This window comes from Ziziphus jujuba, chromosome 11, assembly GCF_031755915.1.
Source record: "Ziziphus jujuba cultivar Dongzao chromosome 11, ASM3175591v1".
In the NCBI taxonomy this organism is placed as follows: Eukaryota; Viridiplantae; Streptophyta; class Magnoliopsida; order Rosales; family Rhamnaceae; genus Ziziphus; species Ziziphus jujuba.
Genome location: NC_083389.1, coordinates 4280610 through 4298207, shown reverse-complemented (window position 1 = coordinate 4298207; position 17598 = coordinate 4280610). Strand labels below are relative to the sequence as shown.

General features: G+C 36.2%; 1 pseudogene; it reads left to right on the top strand.

Annotated features, from left to right (window-relative positions):
- The first annotated feature begins 96 nt into the window (after positions 1-96).
- LOC125419379 (DNA-directed RNA polymerase subunit beta''-like) lies at positions 97-17322 on the top strand (annotated as a pseudogene).
- The last annotated feature ends 276 nt before the right edge of the window (positions 17323-17598 follow it).

Here is a 17598-nt window from a genome sequence, read left to right as displayed (position 1 = left end):
TTAACTTGAGAGAAAAAAATGGGATAGATCCATAAGAAATCTTATTCAATTATATATGGTAGATTAAAAAAATGAGATACTAAAAGAATATAACTGATGAGCCGTATGAGGTCAGGAACTCTCAAGTACGGTTCTAAGGGAAGGAATTTGCCCACCTATTCTGACTGGGGAGAACAAGCCATTCGACAAGGAGATTTTGAAATTATGGAGGCTTGGTTTAACCAAGCTGCCGAGTATTGGAAACAGGCTATAGTGCTTACTCTTGGGAATTATATTGAAGCACAAAATTGGTTGAAGATCACAAGGCATTTCGAATAAGAACACTGTTTTATTCCAACTATTTTTTTATTTGTTACAATGAATTGTTTGTTGTCTCTTTCAGTCAAATAAAATGGATCGTTTCTCTAGGAACAACCAATCGAAAAAATTCATTATATCCTTTCTCCTTCTAAGATCATTCTATATCGTCTGTCATTTCGTAGGGATAAACGATATACAGATAAGTTAGAAAATATATTTCTTTTCTGCAGTTAATAATAATAACTAATAAAAGTAAAAGAGACCCTCGAATGACTAAATAGAAATATTGGTATGTCTTTTAGTAATGACTAATGATTGTTCACACGGTTTGGAATAGAGTAATAGTAATATATTCTATATAAGACATAAAGTCTCTTCATTTAGGAACTTCTAATTGAGATATGAATACATTAGATATGAATACATTGAGTCAATTCAAAGCCCCCCAAAAAAATTTTATATGATTAAAAAGATCCGTTAAGCGCCCCCCGACTATGTCATAATAGATCTGAACACTTGCCTCGGATCGACTTCTAAATCATAATTGCTCTAGTGAATAACTAAAGAAAATAGATAGATGGGAGATAGAAGATAAAAAAGTAAGTCTAAACATCTCTCATAGATTAACTAAAAAGAGGAGGACTCAATGGTTATTCATTCGTCGGAACCAGAAGTTAAAATTTTGGTAGATAGGGATCCCGTAAAAACTTCATTCGAGGAATGGGCCAGATCAGGTCATTTCTCAAAAACAATAGCTAAAGGATCGGATACTACACTTAGATTTGGAACCTACATTGATGCTCACGATTTCGATAGCCATACCAATGATTTGGAGGAGATCTCTCGAAAAGTATTTAGTGCCCATTTTGGCCAACTCTCCATCATTTTTCTTTGGCTGAGTGGTAATATTTCCACGATGCTCGTTTTTCCAATTATGAAGCATGTCTAAGCGATCCTACTCACATTAGGCCTAGTGCCCATGTGGTTTGGCCAATAGTGGGTCAAGAAATATTGAACGGTGATACAGGCGGTGGTTTCCGAGGAATACAAATAACCTCCAGTTTTTTTAAGCTTTGGTGAGCATCTTGAATAACTAGTGAATTACAACTCTATTATACTGCAGTTGGTGCATTGCTTTTTACAAGCTTAATGCTTTTTTCTGGTTGGTACAAAGGTGCTCCAAAATTGGCTTGGTTCCAAGATGTAAAATCTATGTTGAATCATCATTTAACAGGGCTAGTAGGACTTGGGTCTCTTTTTTAAGCAGGGCATCGAGTACATGTATCTTTACCAATTAATCAATCTCTAAATGCTGGAGTAGATCCGAAAGAGAGTCCACTTGGATCTTTTGGCTCAACTTTATGCCAGTTTTTCCAAGGGAGCAACCCCTTTTTCACCATGAATTGGTCAAAATATGCGGAATTTCTTACCTTTCGTAGAGGATTAGATCCAGTAACCAGGGGTATATGGCTGACCGATATAGCACACCATCATTTAGCTATTGCAATTCTTTTCCTAATAGCAGCTCACATGTATAGGACCAACTAGGGCATTGGTTATGGCATAAAAGATATTTTAAAGGCTCATAAAGGCCCATTTACCAGCCAGGGTCGTAAAGGTCTATATGAGATCCTAACAACATCATGGCATGCTCAATTATCTATTAACCTAGCTATGTTGGGCTCTTTAACTGTTGTGTAGCTCACCATATGTATTCGATGCCCCCTTATCCATATATAGCTACTGACTATGGTATATAACTTTCATTGTTCAGACATCACATGTGGATTGGTGGCTTTCTCATAGTTGGTGATGCTATGCACGCAGCCATTTTTATGGTAAGAGACTATGATCCAACTACTTGATACAAGGATCTATTAGATCGTGTGCTTAGATATGAAGAGCACTTCGGGGTATCTTTTCTCAATATTTCAAGTAAGAACACCAAGGAGGAGTGTTGAAATGTGGTGATCTTGCCACAATGTGCAAGGTAGTTCGGTTACACTTGCACTCTTTATTTTGCAACATCAAAGACCAAACACTATTTATGTTTATGCATTTTTATTTTATCTTGTAATGTTTAAGAACAATATCCTTTTTGTAATGCCCTGAGCTCATTAACTAAGCTTAGGGGCTTTTTGTCTAGTTGCTGGAATTGTATTTCCAGCAACATAAGTCCACTTCCTTGGATGCCGTTTGAAGAATGTTTGGGATTTGGATCTGAATTTTGGATATAATAAACTAGAAACACAGAAGAAGCAGCAAGGCTCAGTTAAGCCCCAAACAATCTGACCCTTGTGCAGTTTTGTTGCCCAGAAATCTGGACAAAACTGCCTCGGGTTTGATTATTTTTGAATGGGTAAATGGACTTTGTTTTATCTAATTTTTGGCTAGAACACATTTCAATATTCAAATGAAGCTGGTTTTCAAATTCAAATGCCTTAGACAAGCTAAACTGCCCATTAAAGAAGGTTTCTTGCATGCCCAGCACATTGATTAGAGTTAGTTGAGGTAGTTTGGCTTGGTTGGTTATTTTTAATGCTTTTGTATTTATTGCTCAATATGGCAGCATGTCTTATTGCCTTTTTTGATGTATTTAAGAGTATGAAAATTGTAATGAAAATGTGAGGAAGAAATATTCAAAAAATTTTGAAAAACAACATTTTTGGCTCTCTCTCTCTCTCTCTCTCAACTACTACATTTGTTTTCTTCTTCTTCCCAAAAGCTAACAACCTTCTGAAGAACCCTAAACCTCCATTAAAACCAGAAACAAAACCTTAACAAATCAAAAAAAAAAAAAACAAAATCAAGAACCAACAACATTCATTCTTGACTAACACCTTGAATGATTGTGCTCTAGGGTACAACAACATAAACCTACACCAAATTCCATCAACTTTCATCTCCAATTTTCACTCAGATGTGGCTCGCTTCTTTTTGGGTGTTTAGATTTTGGAAAAACACCATCATTATGGGAATGTACACGTGGTAGAAAAATTATGACAATCTATTGAGATATGGTATGCTACAAGTGACTATTTGTGATAAGAAATGAATCCTAATTTTAGTATGACTAACCCTTTTAGTCCAGTCCATATAATGTCCTTTTCGAGAGCTAGAGGAAATGCATCTCAAGTACACCAATTAGCAGGTATGAGAGGGTTAATGTTAGATCCACAGGGACAAATGATTGATTTACCTATCCAAAGCAATTTACATGAATGACTGTCTTTAATAGAAATATCATTTCTTGTTACGGAGACCGCAAATGAGTTATGGATACTGTTGCATGAGCATCAACTGCTGGATATCTTACACGCAGACTTGTTAAAGTAGTTCAACACATTGCTGTACGTATAATAGCGCCCAAGGTATTTCTATGAGTTCTCGCAATGGGATGATGCGGGAAAGAATTTTTATCCAAACATTGATTGGTCATGTATTAGTAGATGATATATGTATAGGCCCATGATGTATTGCCATCCAAACTTAAGATATTGGGATTGGACTTGTCAATCAATTCATTACCTTTCAAACACAACCAATATCTATCCGAACTCCCTTTACTTGTAAGAGCACGTCTTGGATCTGCTAATTACGTTATGGTTGGAGCCCTACTCATGGTGACTTGGTCAAATTGGGAGAAGCTATAGGTATTATTGCGGGTAAATATATTGGGGAACTGGGCACTCAACTAACATTAAGAACTTTTCATACCAGTGGAGTATTCACAGGGAATACTGCAGAACATGTACGAGCCCCTTCTAATGGAAAAATAAAATTCAATGAGTATTTGGTTCATCCTACATGTACACATCATGGGCATCCCGCTTTGCTATGTTATATAGACGTGTATGTAACCAAAAAGTTCTATTTTAGTTCAAAATGATCAATATGTAGAATCCGAACAAGTTATTGCTAAAATTCACGTTGGAACATACACTTTAAATTTTAAAGAAAAGGTTCGAAAACATATTTATTATGACTCAGAGGGAGAAATGCCATGGAGTATCGATGTATACCATGCACCAAAATTTACATATAGTAATGTCCATTTCTTGCCAAAAACAAGTCATTTATGGATATTCTCAAGAGGTTCGTGCCGATCCAGTGTCATCCCCCTTTCACTGCATAAAGATCAAGATCAAACGAATGTTCATTTTATTTCTGCCGAAGGAAAAATGTTTTCTAGCCTTTCAGGAAATCCAATAAATAATGGTCAAGTAAAACACAAATTCTTTAGTTTTGGGTCGTTCTGGTAAAAAAGAAAGTATCATTTTGGATTATTCAACATTTAATCTAATCATATATAAAGTTCATTGTAATTTCATATTTTTTTCTATTCTACATGAGAATTTTGATTTATTTTTATTGACAAAGAGACGATGAAATAGATTCATTATTCCATTCCAGTGGATTAAAAAACGAGAGAAAGAACTAATGCCTCGTCCCACTATTTCGATTGAAACATCGATAAATGGTATTTTTCGTAGAAATATTATTTTTACTTATTTTGATGATCCTCAATATTGAAGAAAAAGTTCAGGAATTACTAAATATGGGACGATAGGTGATACGAACCTAGGACGACCTGCTCCTAAACCCGTATTATATTAGCCTGGATCTTTAATTAAGTTCAAGTTCTAATGGAATGGACCTCAACCCCTAACCAACCTGTGGTTAGAAACCTTGGTATAATGTAGACGCCACAATAGGGGATGGAAAACCTATTGATAAGTCAAGCTAAAACAACCAATTCTCTAATGGTGTTTTAGATGTTCTCAGAGAACAAAGAGATAATTAATCTCACAAGTATTTTCTCAATCAAATCAAAGTTGTATTCATATTGAAAAATAAGCCTTTAAATAGGCTTTGAAAGAAATAAAGTAAACCCTAAAAACCCTAGGTAAAACAGGCCGCATAATAAAGAGTTCTATGGTGGCCGAAATTCTCACTCCTTTCCTAATCTAATTTGGATTAATTAATTCCTTTATTTTGAATTAGGAATTAATTAATTTACAATGAAAATAACAAAATAATAACTTTCCTAAACTTATTTTTCCAGAAAATAAATAAATAAAAACTAAAAAGTAATGGTAATTTCCTAAAACAAAAAGTAGAATCAAATTAGGAAACTATAATACTAGCTTTTTGACTAAGTTGACTTTGACTAATCTTTGACCAAATTGAGCTCCAAATCAGCTTCTAGATGCTTTGTAGGATGCCAAATAAATTGAATATGAAGGCCCACACGTTGCCCATGCTTGGAAAAATAAGAAAAGGCTAATACAGTCAAATACAGTAAAGCCAGCAAGCAATACAGCAAATTCGGCCAAATTGTTGAAGCTGTCCGTACAAGCCCTTTTTGATTGCATTTGAGGCTGCTTTAACTTGATTCCATGACCTCTTAGGCATATGTATTCAACCCATAAAGCATTGGAACCATTTCATGCTCCCCGGACTCCAAATATGTAGTAAAACCGTCACCCGGGTCCGTATCGGCTTCCACCACTTGGATGCTTCGAATAGGCTTTGTATCTTCAAGTATGGACAAGCTCTATTGAGATTGATTACCCTCTGTATAAATACTCCCAGGTTGCCCTTAAATCTCTTAATTTGAGCTCTTTTGATTGGCCTAGTCTTCATCCGTGTCGAGTCAGCACCCCAGCGGGTTATCGGTTGAGCGGCCTCGGGCGGAATCACATCATTCCCCTCCTCTTGAAAAGGATTTGTCCTCAAATCAAGATCATCACCTGCAGCAAAAGGAGTTAAATCAGCAACATTAAATGCAGTACTCATGTTATACTCACCCGGTAAATCAAGCTTGTAGGCATTCTTGTTATTCGGCTCCAAAACTTGAAAAAGTCCATCCATAGGCGGCATGAGCTTTGACTTTCTTTGATTAGGAAACCTTTCCTTTCGTAAGTGCAACCAAACCAATTCTCCTGGGTCAAATACTATTACAAAAAAATCTAGACATACATGCTCATTATGGTAAAAAGTACACTTTTTAAAGTTAGCAAACAATATTTCCCAAATTTTCAAATTACCACTAAGTAAAGCTCTCAACAATGCAGATGAAGTTCTATGCAATAAAGACATCTTTAAGTAAGTATCTTTAAAATTCATGGTCAGCAATGATTTCTTATTCATAATTACTTTATTAACATCACCAAAGCTAAGATAAAAATTTATATTTTTTCTTTCTTGTCTTCCTTTTCCTTTCTCACTCACGGCCATCTCACCTTCCTCACTCTCGGCTTTTGCACCAAATTTCTCACTCTTGGTTTTAATAAAATTTTTCCATAAAACCTGAGTATTAGAAGACTTACCTTGGACAGCAAGCTCACCTTTTCCCTCTTGATTGAATGGTAGTCCACTTGGAATTTCATTTGGGAAGACATCTCCAAATTCCTTCAAAAGAGAAATCATTGAACTTGGCAATTCAAGTTCTTCAAAGTTAGTTTGATCATTAAAATAATTTTCTTTATAAATCATGACCAGCAAAGGTTTCTTACACTCAATAACCTTATTACTACCCCCTAAACTCAAATAAAAGTTGCTACTTGACCTTTCTTTTCTTTCTTTTTCTTTTTCCCCCTTGGATTGGCACAAACCTTCGGATTTCCCTTCCTTCTCCAAGATCTCAGGTTTGCCACTTTCTTTCCCCTCTCTTTCAGTTTTTCCTTGATCTTTCCACTCAATATGAGTCTTAGAAACCTTACCTTGATCAACAACCTCAATCTTACCTCCTTGAAAGGATGGTGAAGCCGTTGGTGCCATACTTGCTTTTTCCTTAAGCTTTTCGGCTTCTCTCCTCTGTTGCATTTGTAATTGGTCTTTGTAAACCTCTTTAGGAGATAATGGTTCCAGCTTGACCTTCTTCCCTTTAAACCTGAAAACAATACTATTTTCTCGACCAAAATGAGTAGCATCTTTATCAAATTGCCATGGCCTACCTAATAGTATATGTCCAGCAATCATGGGTACAATATCACATAAAACTACATCCTCATATCTACCTATATTAAATTTTACTTTGGCTTGTTTATTCACTTTTATTTCACCACCATCATTAAGCCATTGTAATCTATAAGGTTCTGGATGTTTAATAGTTATTAAGCCTAATTTATCAACTACAATGTTACTAATTACATTTGTACAACTTCCACTATCAATAATCATACTACAAATCTTACCTTGAATTTCACATCGGGTGTGGAAGATGTTCTCTCTTTGAATTTCATCCTCATCTTTGTATGCAGCAAGTACTCTCCTAGAAAGCAAGTTTAATTCAGCATTGGATGCTTGCAAGGTTTTGGGTTCATCCTCCAAGTCCTCCTCCTCTTGCTTGGCTTTATCCTCACTTTCTTCACTTTCCGATTCTAGCTCGTCATTGCCCTTTAACACCATGATTCTTCTATTCGGGCATTGGCTATCAATGTGTCCTCCTCCCTGGCACTTAAAACACACAACATCATGAGTTCTAGAAGGTTTAGGATCTAATTTTACCTCATTCTTTGGTGCTTGGACAGATTTGGTTCTAGTCTCCTTCCTTGGCCAGTTTGAACTTTCTTCTTTGACTTTCGGCTTTAGCTTGCTTTCATAGATGGGATTGTTCCTCCAGCCACTTGAATTGGACCTTCCACTGTTGGAAACACCTTTAAACCATGAGCTTACACCTCTCCTCTTGAATTGGTGCTCAAGCTTAATGCAACATGCAACATCTCCTCCAACTCCAAGTATTGTTGCAAATCTAGTTGATTGGCTATTTCACGATTCAAACCACCATGAAACCTTGCCATGGTTGCTTCCCTATCTTCATTCAAGTTCAATCTCTTCATAAGCATCTCCATCTCCTTGTAATAATCCTCCACGGATCCATGTCCTTGAGATAAAGATTGAAGTCTTTAATGCAGCAACCTATGATAGTGTGATGGTAGGACCGCTTGCGCATGGCTCCTTTCATTTGTCGCTATGTAGTAATCAAGTCATCACCAACTCTCCTTCGGGTGTTTTGCTCATTGGTCCACCATTGGAGTGCATAATGGCCAAACTCCATTGCTGCCAATTTCACCTTCTTAGCCTCCGAATAATTATGGCGGTCAAATATCATCTCCATTTTTTCTTCCCACTCCAAATATGCTTCAGGGTCATTTTTTCCCATGAATGGTGGGATGTTGATCTTGATATTGCTAAGATTGTCATCTGTTTCTTCCCTCCTATATCTTCCACGGCCAGCTCTATCTTGGACAGCAAAATTTTTGTCCATACCTTCCTCAAAGTCTCCACCGAATGACTCCTCATTAAATTCCTCTCTCGGTCTCTCGCGACCTCCTTGTCCTCGGCCTCGTCCTCCATGGAATTCTTGCCTATTTCTTATGTTCGGAATTCCTTGGGAAACTTCTAGCCTTCCGATCCTTTGATTCACATGCTCAACTTGAGCACTAACCCGCTGTATTGACTCTAAAACAACTCTCATGTCCACTTGGTCTCCACTCCTGGTAGCTTGGGCATCACCATGGAATGCTACGGATTCCTCCTCATTGATCCTCAAGGGTGGATCTCCTCTCCTCATTCTTGATTCTGTCATGTTAGTATAATAATGCAATAGAAATAAAATAGGACCTTACAATTTCACTCCCTTACGTGTTTCACTCAAATGAGGACTCGACACTCGTGTTTGCAGTAGCAAGAATAATTACCAAAATTGCAATTCCAACTCCAAAACAAACACCAAACCCGTGACCTCCAAATAAACAAAATGTGCAGTTTTTTTTTTTTTTTTAAATGTTGCCGCAAACTTCTTTTTTTTTTTTTTTTCTTGTTTTTTTTTTTTTGAATATATGAAAGCAAATATTTAAGACTAAAACAGCAAAGAAAAATCAACAAAAACCAAATTAACAAGAACAATGATAAAAGACAACCAACAAACTAGGAAACAAAAATACGATAAAACTAGGAAATCTTAATTCAACTAGGAATGAATTTTTTTTTTTTTTTTAAGATGCTGAACGTGTATAGGATGGATGCAACCTTAACCTAATGCTAAAATTGCAGAATAACACAAAAACAAATAAAGCAAATAAAGATAGATCAAACCTGAACAAAATTTAGCTCTGATACCAAATGATACGAACCTAGGACGACCTGCTCCTAAACCCGTATTATATTAGCCTGGATCTTTAATTAAGTTCAAGTTCTAATGGAATGGACCTCAACCCCTAACCAACCTGTGGTTAGAAACCTTGGTATCATGTAGACGCCACAATATGGGATGGAAAACCTATTGATAAGTCAAGCTAAAACAACCAATTCTCTAATGGTGTTTTAGATGTTCTCAGAGAACAAAGAGATAATTAATCTCACAAGTATTTTCTCAATCAAATCAAAGTTGTATTCATATTGAAAAATAAGCCTTTAAATAGGCTTTGAAAGAAACAAAGTAAACCCTAAAAACCCTAGGTAAAACAGGCCACATAATAAAGAGTTCTATGGTGGCCGAAATTCTCACTCCTTTCCCAATCTAATTTGGATTAATTAATTCCTTTATTTTGAATTAGGAATTAATTAATTTACAATGAAAATAACAAAATAATAACTTTCCTAAACTTATTTTTCCAGAAAATAAATAAATAAAAACTAAAAAGTAATGGTAATTTCCTAAAACAAAAAGTAGAATCAAATTAGGAAACTATAATACTAGCTTTTTGACTAAGTTGACTTTGACTAATCTTTGACCAAATTGAGCTCCAAATCAGCTTCTAGATGCTTTGTAGGATGCCAAATAAACTGAATATGAAGGCCCACACGTTGCCCATGCTTGGAAAAATAAGACAAGGCTAATACAGTAAAATACAGTAAAGCCAGCAAGCAATACTGCAAATTCGGCCAAATTGTTGAAGCTGTCCGTACAAGCCCTTTTTGATTGCATTTGAGGCTGCTTTAACTTGATTCCATGACCTCTTAGGCATATGTATTGAACCCATAAAGCATTGGAACCATTTCATGCTCCCTGGACTCCAAATATGTACTAAAACTCATACGAACCTAGGACGACCTGCTCCTAAACCCGTATTATATTAGCCCGGATCTTTAATTAAGTTCAAGTTGTAATGGAATGGACCTCAACCCCTAACCAACCTGTGGTTAGAAACCTTGGTATAATGAAGATGCCACAATAGGGGATGGAAAACCTATTGATAAGTCAAGCTAAAACAACCAATTCTCTAATGGTGTTTTAGGTGTTCTCAAATAACAAAGAGATAATTAATCTCACAAGTATTTTCTTAATCAAATCAAAGCTTAAAGTTATATTATTAATGAAATATAAGCCTTTAAATAGGCTTTGAAAGAAACAAAATAAACCCTAAAAACCCTAGGAAAAACAGGCCACACAAAGAAGAATTCTACCTTGGCCGAAACTTTCCTATTCCTAAACTAATTTGGATTAATTAATTCCTTTATTTAGAATTTAGGAATTAATTAATTTACAATGAAAATAATAAAATAAAAACTTTCCTAAACTTATTTATCCAGAAAAATAAATAAAAAGAAACTAAAAATAATGGTAGTTTCCTAAAACAAAAAAGTAGAATAAAATTAGGAAACTAAAATACTAGCTTTTTGACTAATTTGACTTTGACCAATCTTTGACCAAAGTGAGCTCCAAATAAGCTTCTAGATGCTTTGAAGGATGCCAAATAAACTGAATATGAAGGCCCACACGTTGCCCATGCTTGGAAAAATAAGAAAAGGCTAATACAGTAAAATACAGTAAAGCCAGCAAGCAATACAGCAAATTCGGCCAAATTGTTGAAGCTGTTCGTACAAGCCCTTTTTGATTGCATTTGAGGCTGCTTTAACTTGATTCCATGACCTCTTAGGCATATGTATTGAACCCATAAAGCATTGGAACCATTTCATGCTTCTCGGACTCCAAAAATGTACCAAAACCGTCACCCGGGTCCGTATCGGCTTCCACCACTTGGATGCGTAGAATAGGCTTTGTATCTTCAAGTATGGACAAGCTCTATTGAGATTGATTAACCCCTGTATAAATACTTCCAGGTTGTCCTTAAATCTCTTAATTTGAGCTCTTGTGATTGGCCTAGTCTTCATCCGTGTCGAGTCAGCACCCCAGTGGGTTATCCGTTGAGCGGGCTCGGGCTGAATCACATCATTCCCCTCCTCTTGGAAAGGATTTGTCCTCAAATCAAGATCATCACCTGCAGCAAAAGGAGTTAAATCAGCAACATTAAATGCAGCACTCATGTTATACTCACCCGGTAAATCGAGCTTGTAGGCATTCTTGTTATTTGGCTCCAAAACTTGAAAAAGTCCATCCATAGGCGGCGTGAGCTTTGACTTTCTTTGTTTAGGAAACCTTTTCTTTTATAAGTGCAACCAAACCAATCCTCCTGGGTCAAACACTATTACAACAAAATCTAGAAATACATGCTCATTATGGTAAAAATTACATTTTTTAATGTTAGCAAACAATATTTCCCAAATTTTCAAATTGCCACTAAGTAAAGCTCTCAACAATGCAGATAAAGTTCTATGCAATAAAGACATCTTTAAATAAGTATCTTTAAAATTCATGGTCAGCAATGATTTCTTATTCATAATTACTTTACTAACATCACCAAAGCTAAGATAAAAATTAATATTTTTCCATTCTTGTCTTCCTTTTCCTTTCTCACTCAATGCCATCTCACCTTCCTCACTCTCGGCTTTTGCACCAAATTTTTCACTCTTGGTTTTATTAAAATCTTTCCACACAACCTGAGTATTAGAAGACTTACCTTGGATAGCAAGCTCACCTTTTCCCTCTTGATTGGATGGTAGTCCACTTGGAATTTCATTTGAGAAGACATCTCCAAATTCCTTCAAAAGAGAAATCATTGAACTTGGCCATTCAAGTTCTTCAAAGTTAGTTTGATCATTTAAATAATTTTCTTTGTAAAGCATGACCAGCAAAGGTTTCTTACACTCAATAACCTTATTAATATCCCCTAAACTCAAATAAAAATTCTGGTTTTTCCTCTCTTTTCTTTCTTTTCTTTTTCTTTCCTCAGTTTGGCTCTCATTGGCGGAAATTTCCGGTTTTTTTATGCTTTCGGGTTTACTCTCTTTTCTCACCTCTCTCTCAGCTTTTTCTTGGTCTTTCCACTCAACATGAACCTTAGAACCCTTACCTTGGTCAGCAACCTCAATCTTACCTTCTTGAAAGGATGGTGAGGCCATTGGTGCCATACTTGCTTTTTCCTTGAGCTTCTCGGCTTCTCTCCTTTGTTGCATTTGTAATTGGTCTTTGTAAACCTCTTTAGGAGATAATGGTTCCAGCTTGATCTTCTTCCCTTTAAACCTGAAAACAATACTATTTTCTCGACCAAAATGAGTAGCATCTTTATTAAATTGCCATGGTCTACCTAATAGTATGTGTCCGGCAATCATAGGCACAATATCACATAAAACTACATCCTCATAACTACCTATATTAAATTTTACTTTGGCTTGTTTGTTTACTTTCATCTCACCACTATCATTAAGCCATTGTAATCTATAAGGTTCTGGATGTTTAATTGTTCTCAAGCCTAATTTATCAACTACAAGATTACTTATCACATTAGTACAACTCCCACTATCTATAATCATGCTACAAATTTTACCTTGTATTTCGCAGCGAGTGTGGAAGATGTTTTCCCTTTGTATCTGCTCTTCATCCTTGTAGACAGCAAGCACTCTCCTTGAAACCAAGCTTAACTCGGCATTAGATGTATCTACAGGTTCGGTTTCATCTTCATTACAAGCCTCCTCTTGCTCGGTTTCAGCCCCACTTTCTTCACTTGCGGATTCCAGCTCACCATCGCCCTTTAATACCATGATTCTTCTATTTGGGCATTGGCTGGATATGTGTCCTCTTCCTTGGCACTTAAAACAAATTATTTCTCTAGATTTTTGAGGTTTAGGATCAGATTTTATCTTACCTCTAAGTGCTTGGACAGATTCGGTCTTGACCTCCCTTCTTGGCCGGTTGGGAGATTCTTCTCCTAATTTCGGCCTCAACTTGTTTTCATAAGTGGAATTGTTTTTCCAGCCACTTGAACTTATCCTTCCACTGCTAGAAACTCCTCCAAACCGTGTACTAACACCCCTCCTCTTGAATTGGTTCTCAAGCTTAATGGCTACATGCAACATCTCCTCCAATTCCAAGTATTGTTGTAATTCAAGTTGGTTGGCAATGTCTCGGTTTAGCCCTCCAAGAAATCTTGCCATTGTTGCCTCCCTATCCTCCCTCATGTTTAACCTCATCATTAGCATCTCCATCTCTTTGTAATAATCCTCCACGGACCTACTTCCTTGAGACAAAGATTGAAGCCTTTGGTGCAGCAACCTTTGGTAATGGGATGGCACAAACCGCTTCCTCATGGCTCCTTTCATTTGTCGCCATGTTGTAATTAAGTCATCACCAACTCTCCTTCGGGTGCTTTGCTCATTTATCCACCATTGGAGTGCATAATGGCCAAACTCCATTGCTACCAACTTCACCTTCTTACCTTCCGAATAGTTTTGGCAGTCAAAAATCATCTCCATTTTCTCTTCCCACTCCAAATATGCTTCGGGGTCACTTTTTCCCATGAATGGAGGGATGTTGATCTTGATATTGCTAAGATTGTCATCTGTTTCTTCCCTCCTATATCTTCCATGGCCAGCTCTATCTTGGACAGCAAAAGTTTTATTCATACCTTCCTTAAAGTTTCCACCGAATGGCTCGTCATTAAATTCCTCTCTCGGTCTCTCGCGACCTCCTTGTCCCGACCTCGTCCTCCATGGAATTCTTGCCTATTTCTTGTGTTCGGAATTCCTTGGGAAACTTCTAGCCTTCCCATCCTTTGATTCACATGCTCAACTTGAGCACTAACCTGCTGTATTGACTCCAAAATAGCTCTCATGTCCACTTGGTCTCCACTCCCGGTAGCTCGGGCATCGCCATGGTATGCTACGGACTCCTCCTCATTTATCCTCAAGGGTGGATCTCCTCTCCTCATTCTTGATTCTATCATGTTAGTATAATAATGCAATAGAAATAAAATAGGACCTTACAATTTCACTCCCTTACGTGTTTCACTCAAATGAGGACTCGACACTCGTGTTTGCACACTTGTTTCGGCTTTTTACCCTCTTTTAAGCTCACACACTCTTGCCTTTTTCCACTCAATGAATTATCTCAAAGTTCTAATTAAAACACCCAAAAAACAGCAATTAGATCACTAGTATGTTTTAATTAAACTTATCAACAAATAGTAAGCAAAAAGTAGGCAATACCGAAAGAATCCAACAAATCCTAATTTTTTCGGCTTTCTAGACAAGAAAACACAAAACAATGGGAAAACGTTGGAATAAATAATTTAAGCACCCAAAATCAAAATATCCAGCAGCAAAAATAATTCCCCAGCAACTCCAAATATGGAATAAATAATCAACAAACCAGCAGCTCCAACAAATTTCCAGCAAACAAATCAAACTCCAACAAACCGAAATATTTTTCTTTTTTTTTTTTTTCACTCACAGAACATAAACAACTGCAGTAGCAAGAATAATGACCAAAACTGCAATTCCAACTCCAAAACAAACACCAAACCCGTGACCTCCAAATAAACAAAATGTGCAGTTTTTTTTTTTTTTTTTTTAAATGTTGCTGCAAACTTCTTTTTTTTTTTTTTTTTGAATATATGAATGCAAATATTTAAGACTAAAACAGCAAAGAAAAATCAACAAAAACCAAATTAACAAGAACAATGATAAAAGACAACCAACAAACTAGGAAACAAAAATACGATAAAACTAGGAAATCCTAATTCAACTAGGAATGAAATTTTTTATTTTTTTTTAAATGCTGAACGTGTATAGGATGGATGCAACTTTAACCTAATGCTAAAATTGCAGAATAACACAAAAACAAATAAAGCAAATAAAGATAGATCAAACCTGAACAAAATTTAGCTCTGATACCAAATGATACGAACCTAGGACGACCTGCTCCTAAACCCGTATTATATTAGCCCGGATCTTTAATTAAGTTCAAGTTGTAATGGAATGGACCTCAACCCCTAACCAACCTGTGGTTAGAAACCTTGGTATAATGAAGATGCCACAATAAGGGATGGAAAACCTATTGATAAGTCAAGCTAAAACAACCAATTCTCTAATGGTGTTTTAGGTGTTCTCAAAGAACAAAGAGATAATTAATCTCACAAGTATTTTCTTAATCAAATCAAAGCTTAAAGTTATAGTATTAATGAAATATAAGCCTTTAAATAGGCTTTGAAAGAAACAAAATAAACCCTAAAAACCCTAGGAAAAACCGGCCACACAAAGAAGAATTCTACCTTGGCCGAAACTTTCCTATTCCTAAACTAATTTGGATTAATTAATTCCTTTATTTAGAATTTAGGAATTAATTAATTTACAATGAAAATAATAAAATAAAAACTTTCCTAAACTTATTTATCCAGAAAATAAATAAAAAGAAACTAAAAATAATGGTAGTTTCCTAAAAAAAAAAAGTAGAATAAAATTAGGAAACTAAAATACTAGCTTTTTGACTAATTTGACTTTGACCAATCTTTGACCAAAGTGAGCTCCAAATAAGCTTCTAGATGCTTTGAAGGATGCCAAATAAACTGAATATGAAGGCCCACACGTTGCCCATGCTTGGAAAAATAAGAAAAGGCTAATACAGTAAAATACAGTAAAGCCAGCAAGCAATACAGCAAATTCGGCCAAATTGTTGAAGCTGTTCGTACAAGCCCTTTTTGATTGCATTTGAGGCTGCTTAACTTGATTCCATGACCTCTTAGGAATATGTATTGAACCCATAAAGCATTGGAACCATTTCATGCTTCTCGGACTCCAAAAATGTACCAAAACCGTCACCCGGGTCCGTATCGGCTTCCACCACTTGGATGCGTAGAATAGGCTTTGTATCTTCAAGTATGGACAATCTCTATTGAGATTGATTAACCCCTGTATAAATACTTCCAGGTTGTCCTTAAATCTCTTAATTTGAGCTCTTGTGATTGGCCTAGTCTTCATCCGTGTCGAGTCAGCACCCCAGTGGGTTATCGGTTGAGCGGGCTCGGGCGGAATCACATCAAAAACCATCACCCGGGTCCGTATCGGCTTCCACCACTTGGATGCTTCGAATAGGCTTTGTATCTTCAAGTATGGACAAGCTCTGTTGAGATTGATTACCCTCTGTATAAATACTCCCAGGTTGCCCTTAAATCTCTTAATTTGAGCTCTTTTGATTGGCCTAGTCTTCATCCGTGTCGAGTCAGCACCCTAGCGGGTTATCGGTCGAGCGGCCTCGGGCGGAATCACATCAATAGGGTTGTATTCAATCTAAAAAAAAAAAAAATGGATTTGCTTGAGTATCAAGGAGTCAAAGAATTTAAGCCAAAATACCAAATGAAAGTAGATCGAATTTTTTTTTCATTCCCGATAAAGTGCATATTTTACCTGAATCTTCTTCCAGAATGGTACAGAACAATAGTATCATTGGAGTAGATACATGAATCACTTTAAATATAAGAAGTTGAGCAAGCGAATTGGTGCAAGTGGAGAGAAAAAAAATATATTGAACTTAAAATCTTTTCTGGAGATATCCATTTTACTATAGAGATGGATAAGATATTTCGAGACAGCAGCATCTTGATACCATTGGGAATGGTAAAAAAAAGAATGTAACGAATAAAAAAAATTGAAAATTTGGATCTATGTCCAATGGATCACACATACCAAGAAAAAATATTTTGTTTTGGTTCGACCTGTAATCATATATGAAATATCGGACGATATAATTTAGAAACACTTTTTCCCTAGGACCCATTGTAGGAAAGTGATAACCTAGAACTTAGAGTTGTAAATTATATTCTTTATGGAAATGACAAACCAATTCAGGGAATTTTTGGCACTAGGATTCAATTAGTTCGGACTTGTTTAGTGTTGAATTAGGACCAAAACAAAAAAACTTGTTCTATCGAAGAGGCCCACACTTCCTTTGTTGAAGTAAGGACAAATGGTCTGATTCGTGATTTCCCAAGAATCAACTTAATGAAATCCCATATTTCATATCTCAGAAAGAGGAACTATATTTGATAATAGGTCAAACTGTACCAATCCATTTCATTATATTTATTCCAAGGAAAGGATTCAACAATCACTTAGCCAAAATCAAGGAACTATTTGTACGTTGTTGAATAGAAGTAAGGAATCTCAATCTTTGATAAT